Genomic DNA, 15,612 nt, shown 5'->3' on the forward strand with positions numbered 1-15,612 from the left:
CCAAAAATGTATGTAGCCCATTGATTTTTGTGCATACTAAATCTTGGTATAGTTGATCCTGAATTGGCAATAATTATCAACTCCATCACTTATCCGCAGTGAACGCACAAAAAACAAAAGCGAATAAAAGAAGTGTCTTGGCATATGAGAGAGGACAACTAATTTCCATCTACGATAACGTATTGCAATTGACAGCAATTATAGAGCCTGGAGGTAGATAATGAAAATCAAATTGATATTGTTCCTTATATATATATGTGCGTGTGTGCGCATACACACATAAGTATGTATAATACTTGAGTAAATCAACATCAACTCATCGAGGCACCGTTCAAATGTGGTTACTCTGCTTTATCGACACCCTTATGCCAGAGAGCGCATGCCCAAATATTATACAATTGTTGTTTGCTCCCGGCTAAATGCGAGAGTTAGCCGCGGAGAAATTAGAAAGGCATCAGCCATGGCGCTCGACGGTATTGTCATTAGTAGTCACTTTGGCTCTGACGCGATTAGACCGACTTCACCTTTACACTAGAAATTCGACTTAAATCGTTGTTGAAAAAGCGCGAAATAAATTAAGTTATCGCCTTATCAGTAACAAGTGCAGTGCAGTAGAGAACTTTGCTAGTGCAAATAAGTCTGCGGAACAGAAGGAAATTTATTGCGATTTAAAATAATGGTCTAACATATACATATGTATATACTCGGAAATTTAGATTCCGCCAAACTGTTGGTTGACTATTTGCCAAGTGATTGTGAAAAGTAAATAAATGAATAAAGATGATTGTCTAAGTTAAAATGATTGATTGCCTGAGGCGTTGGACGCTGTTCGGGGCAATCACTTGTTGTTTGTCTAAAGATATTGTCAGTGGACAGAAGATTCCCGATACATGCTTCGGCGCCAGTGTGCTGGTTTGAAATTACACAATACAAAATAAAAGAATTAATCAAACGAAAGTCAGACGAAGCTGAAATCAAGAAACAATTCCTACCTATGACATTGTAAGTTAATGAACAAATTTGTGTGTGTGTGTTTGGTGTTGAAATTTTCTCGCTCACATTTCTTTTCCAATCCTTGCGCTGTTACTCGCTCCTCTGGCGTAACCGACGGTGTGTTAGTGATCAGCAATAATTGAGTGGTTTGGTTTGGTTGGGACTTGTTGACACTGCTATTATAAGTCATTTCAAATTGGTTAGCTCAAATTATCGTATTGATTACAACAAATAAACAAAACTACAGTGATTTGCGGTAAAGCGTGTGAGCACCGAAACATGCACAAGTGTGTATGTAAATGCAGCGGGACATCTAAAAGACCACTTTTTAAACCATGGTATTTAGTTTTTAATATTCATCTTTAAAAAGGCAAATGACAAAACATTATTTTGAAAGGATTAACACTGATTCGGATTTTTAATTTTTTTGGTTTTTTCCAAGGCGCATTTATTGAAGGTGGTGGCACAAGACCAACAAGAAGGTTTTGTACGGTTGGTTGTCACGGCAAGGTATTGGCGAAGTAGAAAAAAAAAAATAATTCGCCTTGTTTTATTCTGTGCTAACAGCTGCATGGACACGGACACACAAAAATCAAACTCATTAGTACTTAAAAGTTTTAAAAATAAAGGCAATGAAGCAATAAATTCGAAACTTAAACAAAATATAACATTAGTAGTCCAGTCAAAAGAGACAAAAAAAATAGCCAACTAAGTAATTTTAGGAGTATGTGAGTTTATGATTTTATTATGTAAAACCCATCACTGTGAACGTAAATTTGAGTTTTCGGGGTCGGGTCCCGCGGCCGCCATCTTGGAAATAAGGGTGCAACTGGTTTTTTGCGTTTATCTCGTGAATTCCGAAAGTTACGAACATTTTGTAAAATACTTTTTTGTAGACAATAATATTATCTACAACTTTTATTCAAAACTTTTTATTGTAAAATTAATAATAAAAAAGTTATAAACAAAATTACGCGAAAAATTAAGGGATGAATTGTTTTAAAGCGTAATATCTTCTTTTTTTTAGATTTTATGGAAAATATACTTAAGAGCTTTTTTATAGAGCATTCTTTTGTGAACATTTTTGTCTAAAAGTTAAAATTTGCAGTTATCTTCGAATAATTATTTTGATATTAACAAATGAAATTCGCTTTCATAAAACTTATGTTCGGGTGTGTGTCCTACTTTTGAGTAGTCAAATAGGCTAGTCAAACCCTCAGTAATACTCAAATAAGTAAGGATTTCAAATTTTGAAAGTGTGAGCCATGAGAATCCGGGAAAACCTTACAAAATGGCGGGAGCTTTCCCGTGGTCTTTTGTTAGAATTTTGCCAGGAAGCGTAGAATACCTACTTAGGTTGGGTTATGGTGGTTACCACTTTCCATGAGGGTGTAGAGGGGTCGCCTTAAGTCTGAAGGCACGTTGTAATACCACTAGTTTTGACGCAAGTTCTCCTCTATTTCCCAATGTGGCGAAATCATATCGCGTATCTAATCAAATAATAATAATAATACTCTCAAAAATGAATAAAATATGAGAAATACTGATTGAAGCGCTTGAAGCACCGCATAGTTTCAATTAGCTCAATGTTCAATTTGCAACGCTTTTTACATTAGTAATTGCACACTCCTGTCTTTCATTTAATTTAATTTGGCTTAGCGAATCAGCTGATTGTATTGACAGCGTTCAAAGTGCCAATTTGGCCAAACAAATTTTCAAAGCCAAGCAAACCAAGTACAGCAAGCAAAGCCAGCGTGCATTATTTTAGTCACCTTAAGTCCTCCAGGCTTCCAAAGTAATTTTAAGCTAAGTTTAGAGAGCAATTTCGCGTTCTGACATGAGCTGGACTGCGGCAGTAGGAGAATGCTCTCCACCTCCTCCTCGTTCCTGCAGCCGCAATGGAAGTCATTGCAATACCTAACGGGTGATTTTTTAGCTATTATCTTTTTAAACAGTTGGTTTAAACAGCTCACGCACGTTTCGTGTTTTGTTTCACTGTCAAACATCTTCAGTTTGGTCTATAATTTAACCATGAATAGTCTTACAAACGAACAACGCTTGCAAATCATTGAATTTTATTATAAAAATGCGTGTTCTGTTAAGAAAGTTTCATACATTTTTCTCCGAAACTTGACTTTGAGCAGTTTTCATTAAAAATATCTAAGTAAAATTCTAAGTAAAGGGTGATTTTTAAGAGCTACAGGAAAGTGTTTCAAGAAACACACGTAAAATTCAGAAAAATGCCTGAAATGTTTGTTTAAATCAATAGTACAGTCCATATAATTTAATGTTTACATTACCAGCAGAAAGTTTATACCTATAGAAACTAGAGTTCGACCAGCGCCACAATTCGACCATTTCATACCACCTGTGTTTCTATTGATTAACATTTTTTTTAATATTTCAATTCAATACTTTTTTATTTATACAAAAATAACACTGTGCCACAAAAAAAACAAACGAAATACACCTGACAAATTACACACTATAGGTTGTTTATATGGTCGAATAATGCATAAAAATATTTTTGTTATTTTTGTTGTACCCTCCAATTTTTATTTATTTATAAAAAACCGTTTTTTCAGACTTTGCGCGGTAATCTACGGATATCTCAGTCATTTTTTCACCGATTTTCAATATTTTATATGTTTTGAAAATGATATTGTCAGACCTTTCAAATGATGTACAACAAGTAATTATTCAAACTAGTTAGTTCTGATTTTTATTTGATTAAACCTGGAGAAAGTGTTTTTTTTATCATTTTTTTAACTTTAACAATTTTTTATTGCATAATTTTACTACAAAATTAAAGATGTTTGTTAATATTCTTTGAGTGCATTTATTAACGAAGAAATTAATGTATTACTTTCAATAATCGGACAAAAATTGCGTAAACTACGCTAGTTTTCCGTAAATAGAAAAAAATGCCTTGAATATCTATCCATTTGTGGAACCATAGTTTTTGTCTTTAATGATTATTTACTTGGAAAAATCACTGCATTCTTTATGTATTGACAATAAATGTTTGACAATGACAATTTATCATAAATTACAAATGAAAGGTTTACGTGTTTCTATATAATTTTGCTACATAATTTTCGCGCGATTTCTGAGGCGCAGAGACCCTCCTCCTCCCACGCAGTAATTTTATCTCTCTCTAATTCGGTAAGTTTTGAACCGCGTGGCATATTGATATTTATTTACTTAAAAAACGATTTAAATTAATTATTGTTTATTGATACTAAGAAGAATAACGGTATTATTCCATATATTCATTTATTTTTACAGAGTACCTACATATTTTTGGAGTAAAGATTAAATATTCATGTTATGTGTCCTATAGTTATGAAACGCACCATAGTCTGAAACAGCTATTAGACCAGTCTTTGGTTGGCAGTGCCTCTTTATCTCCTTCTTCACAATTATTCTTGCATGACACATTCAAATCATTCTTCTTTAACGGTAATACATTGGCTGAGATATTTAGTGCACATATTATCAAAATTTGTTACGACGATTGATTCAAATATTGTTTCTATTCGATACTATCTGAAGCAATACCTATACGCATCGCATGTTTCGACGAATGTTTTCCAAAAAACTATCTAACAAAAAAGTTTGATATGATGCGTTTCGGATTTCGAATGAAATTTGGTTATATTACTAATCAGAAAATTATATTTCCTCTGCATAAATATTTCATTTAAATCTCGAAAAATGTGCCAATTGTAAAGAATTACATGTAGAATTATATGTACATATGTATATTACGGCGGCCGCCGTAGCCGAATGGGTTGGTGCGTGATCACCATTCGGAATTCACTGAGAGGTCGTTGATTCGAATCTCGGTGAAAGCAAAATTAATAAAAACATTTTTCTAATAGCGGTCGCCCCTCGGCAGGCAATGGCAAACCTCCGAGTGTATTTCTGCCATGAAAAAGCTCCTCATAAAAATACTGAAACTGTAGGTCCCTCCATTTGTGGAACAACATCAAGACGCACACCACAAATAGGAGGAGGAGCTCGGCCAAACACATAACAGAAGTGTACGCGCCAATTATTTATTTATTTTTTTTTATGTATATTATTTTCACTCTAATGTCAGCTTATGCAACATTATGACGACTTTTGGTGACCATTAGCTCATTCATAGCTATGGCTCTTATGTCGGCTAAGAGGTGCACGATGAGGCTTTTTTTTATGTCTCAGGTCCTTTAAAGTATTTGAAGAACTATTAAAATTTGTGTCACTTCGCGGGCTTATGTTTTGCAAAATTATTTATTTTTATATAACTAGCATAGGCTTGTGCTGAGCTCGGGGAATCTCGTACTATTGAAAAATGTGCGTGTTTGGCTTATAAATCTCAAGTTCATTACGCGTATAGGCCCTGACCCAGTGCAGACTTGCTTTACTGGCTTTACTAACTTTGCTCTACTTGGAAGCTTATATGCTCAAACGGTAGTCATTGGTCAGAATAAGCGACAACAAACGAATCGACGCGTGAAGTTGAAATGCCAAAGCTCATCAAAGCGCTGTCAGATAGAACATTGCGGTATTCGAAACTTTAAATGTGTGTCAAGGGTAAACTTAAAGCGTACATTACGTGCATCGTATCCAGGTCTTCCAATTACAGCGACTCATGGACACCGAGCAAAAATACTCAATAAATTTATCCGAACTCACGCAGTAGGTAACACTTCCACTATCCTCGGTTCTCCCACTCACCCCAAGCTAATTATTATGAGCTCCAGAAAGTTTTTGCTGTTGAGAGTTCTTTGAATAGGTGCATAACGCGTTTGATTCTAGAGAATGTGAGATGCACTTTATTGAAAGAAATTTGTTTTTTTTTGTTTTTTCTAAATTTCTTTCCAAGGCACATTCGACATGACACGTGCACTGTGACTGAAATGTCAATTTTTAACCTTTTACAATTCGTGATTTATTATTATTTATATTCATTTCAATTTCAAGTGGTACCCTGTGCAGCTGATTTTAAACAATAAAATAAAAAAGGATTTGCGACCGGTGTGATGTGTGTGGGTTCAATACATATGTATGTACCTAGGTGGTTTTATTACACAAAAATTATCTATTACGAAATATGAAGAGAAAACTTCCTTCCCTTAAAAATGGATGGACCAAATTTCAAATGCTGGTCTGATAAAATGTATCCCAGAATTTCTTGTGAATCTATGATAAAAATATTGAGAACAGTTTTTAATAAATTTAATGAAATGTTAAGTTCTGATGTAAATTTAGAAGAAATAATCAAACTACTTTTTTATAAATGTCGAGTATAAAGGGTTATTCAAAAGTGACGCCTAGGTGTTAGCAGTCAAGCAGCAACAACAGCACTAAATCAACCTTGACTGCAACAACACCAGAGCATCCATAGAATAATTGCTCTCCTGCAGGGCCAAATAAACTCAAAGATTATTCTCTTTCTTGGAGTGCTCAATGTGCTTCTCCCATATTATTACACTTTTTTTTGCATCGGCTACGACTTCCACAATAACAACAGTAAGCTCTTTTGCTAACCCAACAGGAACAACAACAGTTTTCTCGACTCACTCATCAATTCCATTAACACAAACATTAGCTTCAACTAAATGAACAACAACAAAAATATATTCAAACGTAAATAATAAACATTTTGTAAACACTGCGTCAAATATCACGACATCATCAACCAATCAAAAACTGACACTAACATCAAACTTACAAACAGACCCTAATTACAACAACGAATACCCTACGATCGCGTCATCGACAACTATTAATCCAGAAAATAATATTGTAATATGCAAGATCAACTTCAAAAAACAAAAATGCAAACAACAAATCAAGGAATGAAACGGTAAGCCAAAAAGTGCAAGCTAAAAGAATTCGAAACTCCACTACGATTAAAAAAACCCTGAAGTGACCAGTATAAAAAACAGAAAACCAAAGTAGCTGATCATAAACAAACGACCATCAACTGCTACGGGCTAAGTGGCTCATCAAGTGTGATATCCTCGATCAAGAGGAGGAAACGCAGAGTGGTAAAAACCTAGATGAAGTTAATGAAGCCACGCAAACCATAGCAACAGCTAAACAAAACAAGCCACCTCCAATTTATATGCAGGGTGCTGAGCATATTAAAGCACTAAACAATGCCTTGACAGATACAGTAGGAAAATTGTATGTTTTAGGACATTTGCCTAACAATGAAGTGCGCATACAAACTTCTTCCTCACTCCACTATACTGCAGTTAGAAACATGCTACGCCAAAAAGGTATAAAATACTACACCTATAAATTAAAAGAAGAACGAAGTTTTAAAGTTGTTCTTCGAAACATGCACCCATCAGCAGATACTGAATAGGTCAAGGATGAACTGCTAGGTCATGGCCATGAAGTAATATCAATTTATAATGTTAAACAAAGACAGACTAAGAAACCACTCCCACTCTTCTTTATCGAGTTAAAACAAAACAGCAATAATAAAGATATTTATAGTTTCACAACTTTACAGCAAACATAAATATGTAATATTTGAGCCTTCTCACCACAAACGTGCAATACCTCAGTGTACAAACTGCCAGAAATATGGTCATCTTAAAAATTTCTGCACGCGTGACCCTATTTGCGTTAAGTGCGCAGGAAATCACAAAACGATTGACTGTGGCATGCCGGTAAACAACGGACTAATTACATGCGCACTATGTTCAGACAATCATACCGCCAATTACAAAGGATGTGAAATATACAAAGCACGTAAAATCTAACGGTTTCCTTCCCTTCGTGTTAAGGAGATAAACCAGACAGAAAGTTCCAACACTCCTGTAAGTGAAGTACAGCCTGGATTGAGTTATGCAAATGCAGTAACACAAGACAATTCAAATAAGAAGCAAAAAACATAGTACTTCAAAGCAACAACATTGACTATAAAAAATGATGAAACAATTTTTAGAAGATAATACCATGGATATAGCCCTAATATTCGAAACACACTTTACCGCTAAGCATTATATGACTATTCCAGGATACGCACTTATAAATACAAATCATCCTGATGGGACTGGCCACGGTGGATCAGCAATTATTATAAGGAGTATAAGCTATACAGTATTGGAACCATTTCAGGTAGTAGTCTAGTCAAATACTCATTTTTTATAGATATTTTTCAGGAATTTTTTTTTTTATGAAAATAAAATGCGATCGTTTTGATTTTATAGTATATTATTATTGACATCAAATAGTATACAAAACCAATTTTTTTTACATATTTTTTGTAGTAGTGTGGCACCAAAGTAAACGCCTTAAAAAAAGATAGGTGGCTTGTCAACAGGATTTTGGCTCTTCAGGACATCTGAAACAAAAAAGTTAAACAGATTATTATTCTGTAAGTTGTCATTCTGCAGGTGCTACAATGGGAATTTTTTTTTGAAAAATAACAAACTGGCGGACTTTTGAAAAAAAAGGTATGTTTTTCGGGGGGAAGTTAGAGCTGAAAAGAAGCGCTTACTTTGGTGCCACACTACTACAAAAAACTATTACAAATAGTAATACATAATAACATACTATAATATCAAAACGATCGTATTTTATTTTCTTAAAAAAAATTCCTAAAAAATATCTATAAAAAATGAGTATTTGACCAGACTACTACCTTCAAACAAGCCACATACAATCGACAAAAATAACAATTACTGACAGGCCGATAGTCTCAGTAGCTAGTGCCTCTTTTTTGTAATATGGTTATTTATAATTATATTTCATTATTAATAAATAAATAATAAAGCCTCCGATGCTAGCGCTGAACTACTTTTAGTTTGTATAATAATTTTATTGTTATGTAAACCTTTATAAAATAAAATAAAAAAAAAAATAAATAAACAATTACTGAAAAAAATGGTGACTTCACAATCTCTGCTCTCTATAGTCCACCTAAGCACAAGATATCTGAAGACGAATATGTGAATTATCTTAAAACACTTGGTCCAAAATTCAGGAGATGTTAACGCCAAACACAGAGAGTGGGGATCAAAAGCAACCACTGTCAAAGGCAAAAAGCTCTTGAAAGGAATCCAGACTACTAAAGCTGGACATATAGCAAAGGTAAACCGACGTATTGGCCTACCGACGAAAACAAAACTCCTAACCTCATTGACTTCTGCATCGCCAAAAACTATAATTATAACTTACTGACAATTAAAAGTATTTTTGAGCTATCATTTGACCATTCTCCATTACTGCTTACGTACCTAAGACAAATCGACGAGCCATCTACACGGTACGCAATATATACTCGTAACAGCAAAACTGACTGGAATTCTTATAGAGAGTATAATGAACACAAACCTCAATTTAAACGTACCATTAAAAGACTCATACATGCAGCAGCCATAAAATCTACTCCGCCAATTGTATCAAGACCATCATACTCTAATGGCTGCCCAAAAATAAAAAGATTAATAATGACAAAGGCATCTCTGAGAAGAAAATGGCAACAGATGCGATCACCAGAAGACAAAAATAACCTGAACAAAGCTGCAAAGGAACTAAAAAATGTACTTCAGTTTAAAGAAAACACCAAAATTTCAAGATATCCTCAACAACTGAGTCCCACAATAGATGCAAACTATTCGCTATGGAAAGCAACGGGAAAAATGCTCAATAAAACTCTTCATCAGCCGGCAATTCGAAAAGTTCATGGCAGATATATAGGGTTATTCAATAGGTGCCCTTCAACTTTTTTCCGATAGGGAGGGCGAACGACGCAATATTTTTTATTTTTCGCTTGTCATTTGTAAACTTCATTAGTATACATTTCATCATGGAACGCTAAACACTTGAGCAACAATTGCAAATCGTGCAAATTTTTTATGAAAATAATCGTTCTGTTGCTGCTACTTTAAGAGCATTACGGCCATTTTACGGTCCATTTAACAAGCCGTCCCGTTTTAGGGTTATGTGAAGTCATTGGTCTACAGCAGGGATGGCCAACTTGATTAGACCCAAGATCTACTGTTCACTGACGACACCCTTTGGGATCTACCAATTACATACTTCTCGAAAACCTTAATAAAACAGCATAGTTCAGTACACAATTATGTAGTCTTTTTATTTTATTAAGAAGAAAAACATAAAAATTACTCTAAAAAACTACTTATTTAGTTGAGCATTCGTGTGAGCATTGGGTCTGAGCATCTTCTACTAGATTAGCAAAATCAGGTTTGTAGTTGGAAATTGCCAACCTTAAAGAGTCCAATGTATGAGCGTCTGTCAAGCGAGAACGATGTTAATTTTTTGTTTGATTTAAATACGAAAATGTTGACTCACATAAATATGTTGAACCAAAACACGAATGCAGTTGTTCAACACATTTCTTCAAATTTAGATATTTTTCGTTGGAAACCACTGCCCAGCAATCTAGACCTGAGGATGATCTTGCTTTTAGAAATATGTCGCAGCGCAGAGTTATAATTTCGTTTTGAAGTATCATGTGGCCCACTTGAAATGTATCTGCAAATTTTGTAGCTATTTCATAGATATCACTATGATCAATGGAGTTATTAAACGGATAACTGATGAATTCGACCAACTTCTCAATTTTTTTGAAATCACTAAAGCGAATTTCGAAGTCTGATACCACTGCCTTAATTTCTGCCGTGTACTTGTCAGGAATGAAATTGTAAGTAGTATGTTTCTCAACATAATCCTTGATGTTTACAAATTGTTGAAATTTTTTCTTTTCGATGTCAATTATCATAGACGCCGCTTGACTTTGAAATGCTGCAATAGAACTCATCATTTCTGTTACTGTTTTATTCTTGCCTTGTAGTTCCAGATTTAATATACTCAGTTTTCCAGTAAAATCTGCTAAAAATGCTAAATAACATTGCCAGTCTAAATCACGCAATTGCTGACAATAGTAGGTCGACTCGATAGTGCTCAACCATCGATAGTGTCGATAGTTTACCACCTTTAATGCGTGCAGCAGTGTTGCGCAGTCTGTTCCAAGTATGTATATTGTATTTATATTTTTTTGACTTGCCACGATCGACTGGACTAATAGTCGCGATCGACCGTTTGGCCACCCCTGGTCTACAGTAACAAGCCGACGACGATTTGTGAGCTCAGAGTCAATATTGAACGCGAAATTGCTGGAATTTCGGCCGATTTATGCAAAAGAGTGGTCGAAAATTGGGTTCAACGATTGGACTTCGTAAAACGTGTACGCACTGGTCATGCAAAAGAAATCGAATTACATACTTCAATGTATATGTTCAAACTCGATAATAAAAAAAAAATTAGTTGAAAAAGTCAAACCGTTTGTGTTTTATTCAAAAAAGTTCAAAAGTTGAAGCGCTCTTACTGAAAAACCCTATACTAGCTGACTACTATGAACAAGTCTTTTCATCCAGCAATGCGACTATAATTAATCCAACAGAAATGGACCCTGACAGATCTTCTGATACAACAACTACTTATCAAAAAACTACAGCTGGCAACATAAAAAAATGCATTAAAACTAAATTAAAGAAAAATAAAGCTCCAAGCTACGATCAGATAACCAGCGTCCTCTTAAGGGAGCTAACCTTAAAAGGACTTCAATATCTCCGAAATCTCTACAACTCTCTGCTACGGCTGCAATACTTCCCCATACTATGGAAAATAGCGGAAGTCATAGCCATACCTAAACCAGGAAAGATTCTACTATTCCATCATCATATAGACCTATATATAAGCTCATTGCCAGCAATGAGCAAAGTATTTGAAAAACTATTAATCAACAGACTAAGGTCAATACTTCACAATAAAAAAGCGATTGCTGACCATCAATTTGGATTTAGATGCAAACATTTAACTGTCCAGCACGCATAAAATATTATCTGACCTTGACAATAAGAAGTTTTGCATTGGGGTTTATCTTGACATAGAAAAGGCATTCGACAAGGTCTGGCACAATGGTCTTCTCTGGAAGTTAGAACGGTTACTGCCAAAAATCTATTTTCAAATTCTAAAAAGATATTACTGAACGATATTTCTATGTCAAGGTCAATGATGGCAGCTCAACACTAAGGAAGATAAGAGCCCGAATTCCCCAAGGCAGTGTGCTAGGCTCACCGTTGTATAAATTATTTACAAGTGATATCCCAGCACCCGAAGGGGAACATACGATGCTAGCTATTAAGCTTTTAATGATGACACAGTCCTCATTACTTCCGGTAAAAGTATTTCCACTGCCACAAATGATATACAAAAGTCCCTAGACAGTATTGGCAGTTAATTTACTCTCAATAAAAGAACTGACATCAAAAAGGAGGCTGCAAAAAAATCGACCCCTCGACAAGTTATAAACATAGAAAATAAGTAAATAATTTTCATATACGCCATTTAATATAAAATGTTAGAGCGTTAATGGCCACCTAACAAAACTCAACACTTTATCATTAATAAGAAGTATGGAAATCTTAGTTTTAAGATGAATATATAAATACATTGGGTAAATAAAAGGTGTTAGTAGTGAATAGTTCTTAGACGGAACCTTTTTTCGAAGGTTACACACTGTTCTCAGAAGGCCGAGAAGATGTAAACGACGAGGAGCGTGCCGGACGCCCGAGCACTTCAACAACAGTCGAAAAAATTGATGTAGAGAAGAAAATGGTATTGAACAATCGTAGAATCAACGTTAGAGAAGTTGCTGAGGACCTGCGACACGTCGATTGGCTGGTGCCATTCGATTTTTTTCAGTGATTTGGGCATGAGACGGGTCGCCGCAGAATTCGTACCAAAACTCCAATTTCGACCAAAAGCAGCATCGCATGAACATTGACAATGCGATGCTGGACTCTGTCCGCGACGACCCAAATTTGCTCCAGAGGGTCATAACTGGTGACGAGTCGTGGGTTTATGGTTATGACGTGGAAACCAAAGCTCAATCATCTCAATGGAAGCTGCCGCACGAACCAAGACCGAAAAAAGCGTGCCAAGTTCGGTCGAATGTAAAAATTTTGCTTACCGTTTTTTTCGATTACAGGGGCGTTGTGCATCATGAGTTCTTGATTTTTTGAAGTGCTTCGAAGATTGGAAAAAAACGTTAGCACAAGTGCATAATATCTCATAGGGATTACTTTGCATGGGACCAAAGATATTAATGAATAAATAAACAATTTTTGAAAAAGCACAAAACTCGCGATACTTTTTGAACACACCTCGTATGTGGCAATCTACTTATTGCAAGAAGTGAGTAAATATCCTTAAAATTTATTAGATTCTTATAAAATCTGAGCTCTCTTTTTGTAATTTGTCTATAAAGAAGGAGGTATAGTATGAGAGTGCGCGAGCTTATACCTCTTAGGGCCCATATCCACTTAGAACATTAAAAATGTTAATTATTGTTAAGTGAAGAAATACGAAACAAATTTCGAATGTACTTTGACTTTTAAAAATACTATTACATTCCGTTCAATAAAAAAAAAAAAAATAATAATTGGCGCGTACACTTCTGTTAGGTGTTTGGCCGAGCTCCTCCTCCTATTTGTGGTGTGCGTCTTGATGTTGGCAGATATTTTTATGAGGAGCTTTTTCATGGCAGAAATACACTCGGAGGTTTGCCATTGCCCGCCGAGGAGCGACCGCTATTAGAAAAATGTTTTTATTAATTTTGCTTTCACCGAGATTCGAACTAACGACCTCTCTGTGAATTCCGAATGATAATCACGCACCAACCCATTCGGCTACGGCGGCCGTTCAATACTACCTGGAAAATAAAAAACTCCACTCAATATTGGGTAATGCAATTAATTCAATTCAATGCAAATGTATTCAGGTATGTTGGTAAGTATGTATGTATGGGTGTATATTTTACTTACTTTGAAATGCCGCATACGAGCTTTCTCTTGACAGACTTGCTTATTGATATATCTTTTCATGCTTTCCAGTCAAACCCTTGTCAATACCATTCACCTCGACCCAAATAGTTCGACCTGTATGAGAAGGTTATTCTGCAATTTGAGAACAATTATCGTACTTTTTCATAGTTAGTAATCATTGACGTAATAGGAGTTAAAAATTCGTATTCTTAAAGATAAGGTTTACCCTAACGCATTTGGGATATCGGCAATATTTGGTAATTATCGAGCTTAATTTAATTTTGTTCCTGAGCATTAATGTGAATACGTTCTCGTGTGTATGCATATATGTCAGTACCCTGCAGGAAAAATAATCTTGCACGGAAATATTCAATTGCAGATACTGGTATTTAATAATAGAAGAAATCCAACCAGTAGTAAAATCATCAGTTTGTCTGCAAATTCATTGTTGTTTCTTTAGATAAGAAAATTTAAGACTTGTCAATGAACGCACCAATGCATCGCGATGACTAGAGGATTATGTATAAGCAGATACTGATGAGTACATTTATTATATTTGAAAAACACTATATCAGGTATATACAATAAAGGTATTAATTAGTTAATATTTGCGTAGAATTTATTCATTTCTATGTAGTGAAAAGTCAGTAAGATTAGAGGCTCGGATTTACAATATTGTTATACTAGCTTCAGTTAAAGCTTTAAAACGTCAAAACAAATAAATGTTTGACACTATTTACATATACATTCTTGGCATATTCGTATTTAGCAATGCCATTTTTGCAACAACTTAAGTTTTTTTTCAAACACTCGAAGCAATTTTTTCCTACTTATTCGCGAAAAATGCTCGCAGCAACCAAACACGTGAAATATTAGTTCGAAATTTTATTTTTCTTATGCTTCTAAAGTGAATACCTACAGTTTTATATTTTTATTTGCTTTTTTTAAGAATTTGTTCAATTTTTTTAGGATGTACTGGTAATGTAAATTTGAACCAATGTTTAACTAACTACTGAAAGAAGTTGTATTAGTTTTAAGAAAAAACAAATTCTAAACACATTTTTAATATAAAATAGAATATTTTAAAACATTAGAATGGAATGAAAAAGATGTAGTTTTTTTTAATATTTTAACCGGTCTAAAACTGGTTATTTTATAATTAGTAGTTTAGCATGGTGTGTAGGATAGTTCCATGTGTAGAAGTCCACGCAAGTGGGGAAAGTTACTGATCGCCCACTTGGGAGTGGCCAGGACGATTCTTCTGCATATGGTTCAAGCAGCTCATAACGTCCGGGATTAGCACACTTATTCTCTGGGTAGCCTCCGAACACCCGTTCGGGAGTGAGCTACGTGAGAAAGCGAAGCATTCCAGGATAGCTGGTTGTGCGCTGTGTTTGGGACCCGCCACTTAAAAAGCCCCCCAATGAAAACAGCAACAAACCCTCTGATGAGAACTACGTTTACTGATGACGACCCCTGCAAACGAAATAAGGAATATGATTTGAGGGCATGCACCTGGAATGTCCGCTCCCTTAATGGGGAAGGTGCCTATGCCCGGCTGATTGATGTCTTCGTGAGAGTAAAGGCTGACTTCACTGCCATCCAAGAGATGCGATGGACGGGGCAAGGCAAGAAAACCATAGGACCTTGCGAAGTCTACTACAGCTGCCATGTAAAGGAGCGCAAATTCGGTGCCTAAGGATTTTAGGCCAATTAGCCTTTCCTCTTTTTTGCTAAAAACATTAGAAAGAATAATAGA

General features: G+C 35.2%; 1 protein-coding gene across 3 annotated transcripts in view; it reads left to right on the forward strand.

The window, feature by feature from the left end:
• The first annotated feature begins 461 nt into the window (after window positions 1–461).
• LOC129241132 (tyramine/octopamine receptor) overlaps window positions 462–15,612 on the forward strand; it is a 69,100-nt gene continuing 53,949 nt past the window's right edge. For all 3 annotated transcript variants that reach the window (XM_054877316.1, XM_054877315.1, XM_054877317.1), the window contains exon 1: window positions 462–1,002. The gene's annotated coding sequence lies outside the window, so the exon portion shown is untranslated. The remainder of the gene's footprint in view (window positions 1,003–15,612) is intronic.

This window comes from Anastrepha obliqua, chromosome 3 (genome assembly GCF_027943255.1).
Source record: "Anastrepha obliqua isolate idAnaObli1 chromosome 3, idAnaObli1_1.0, whole genome shotgun sequence".
Taxonomy (NCBI): domain Eukaryota; kingdom Metazoa; phylum Arthropoda; class Insecta; order Diptera; family Tephritidae; genus Anastrepha; species Anastrepha obliqua.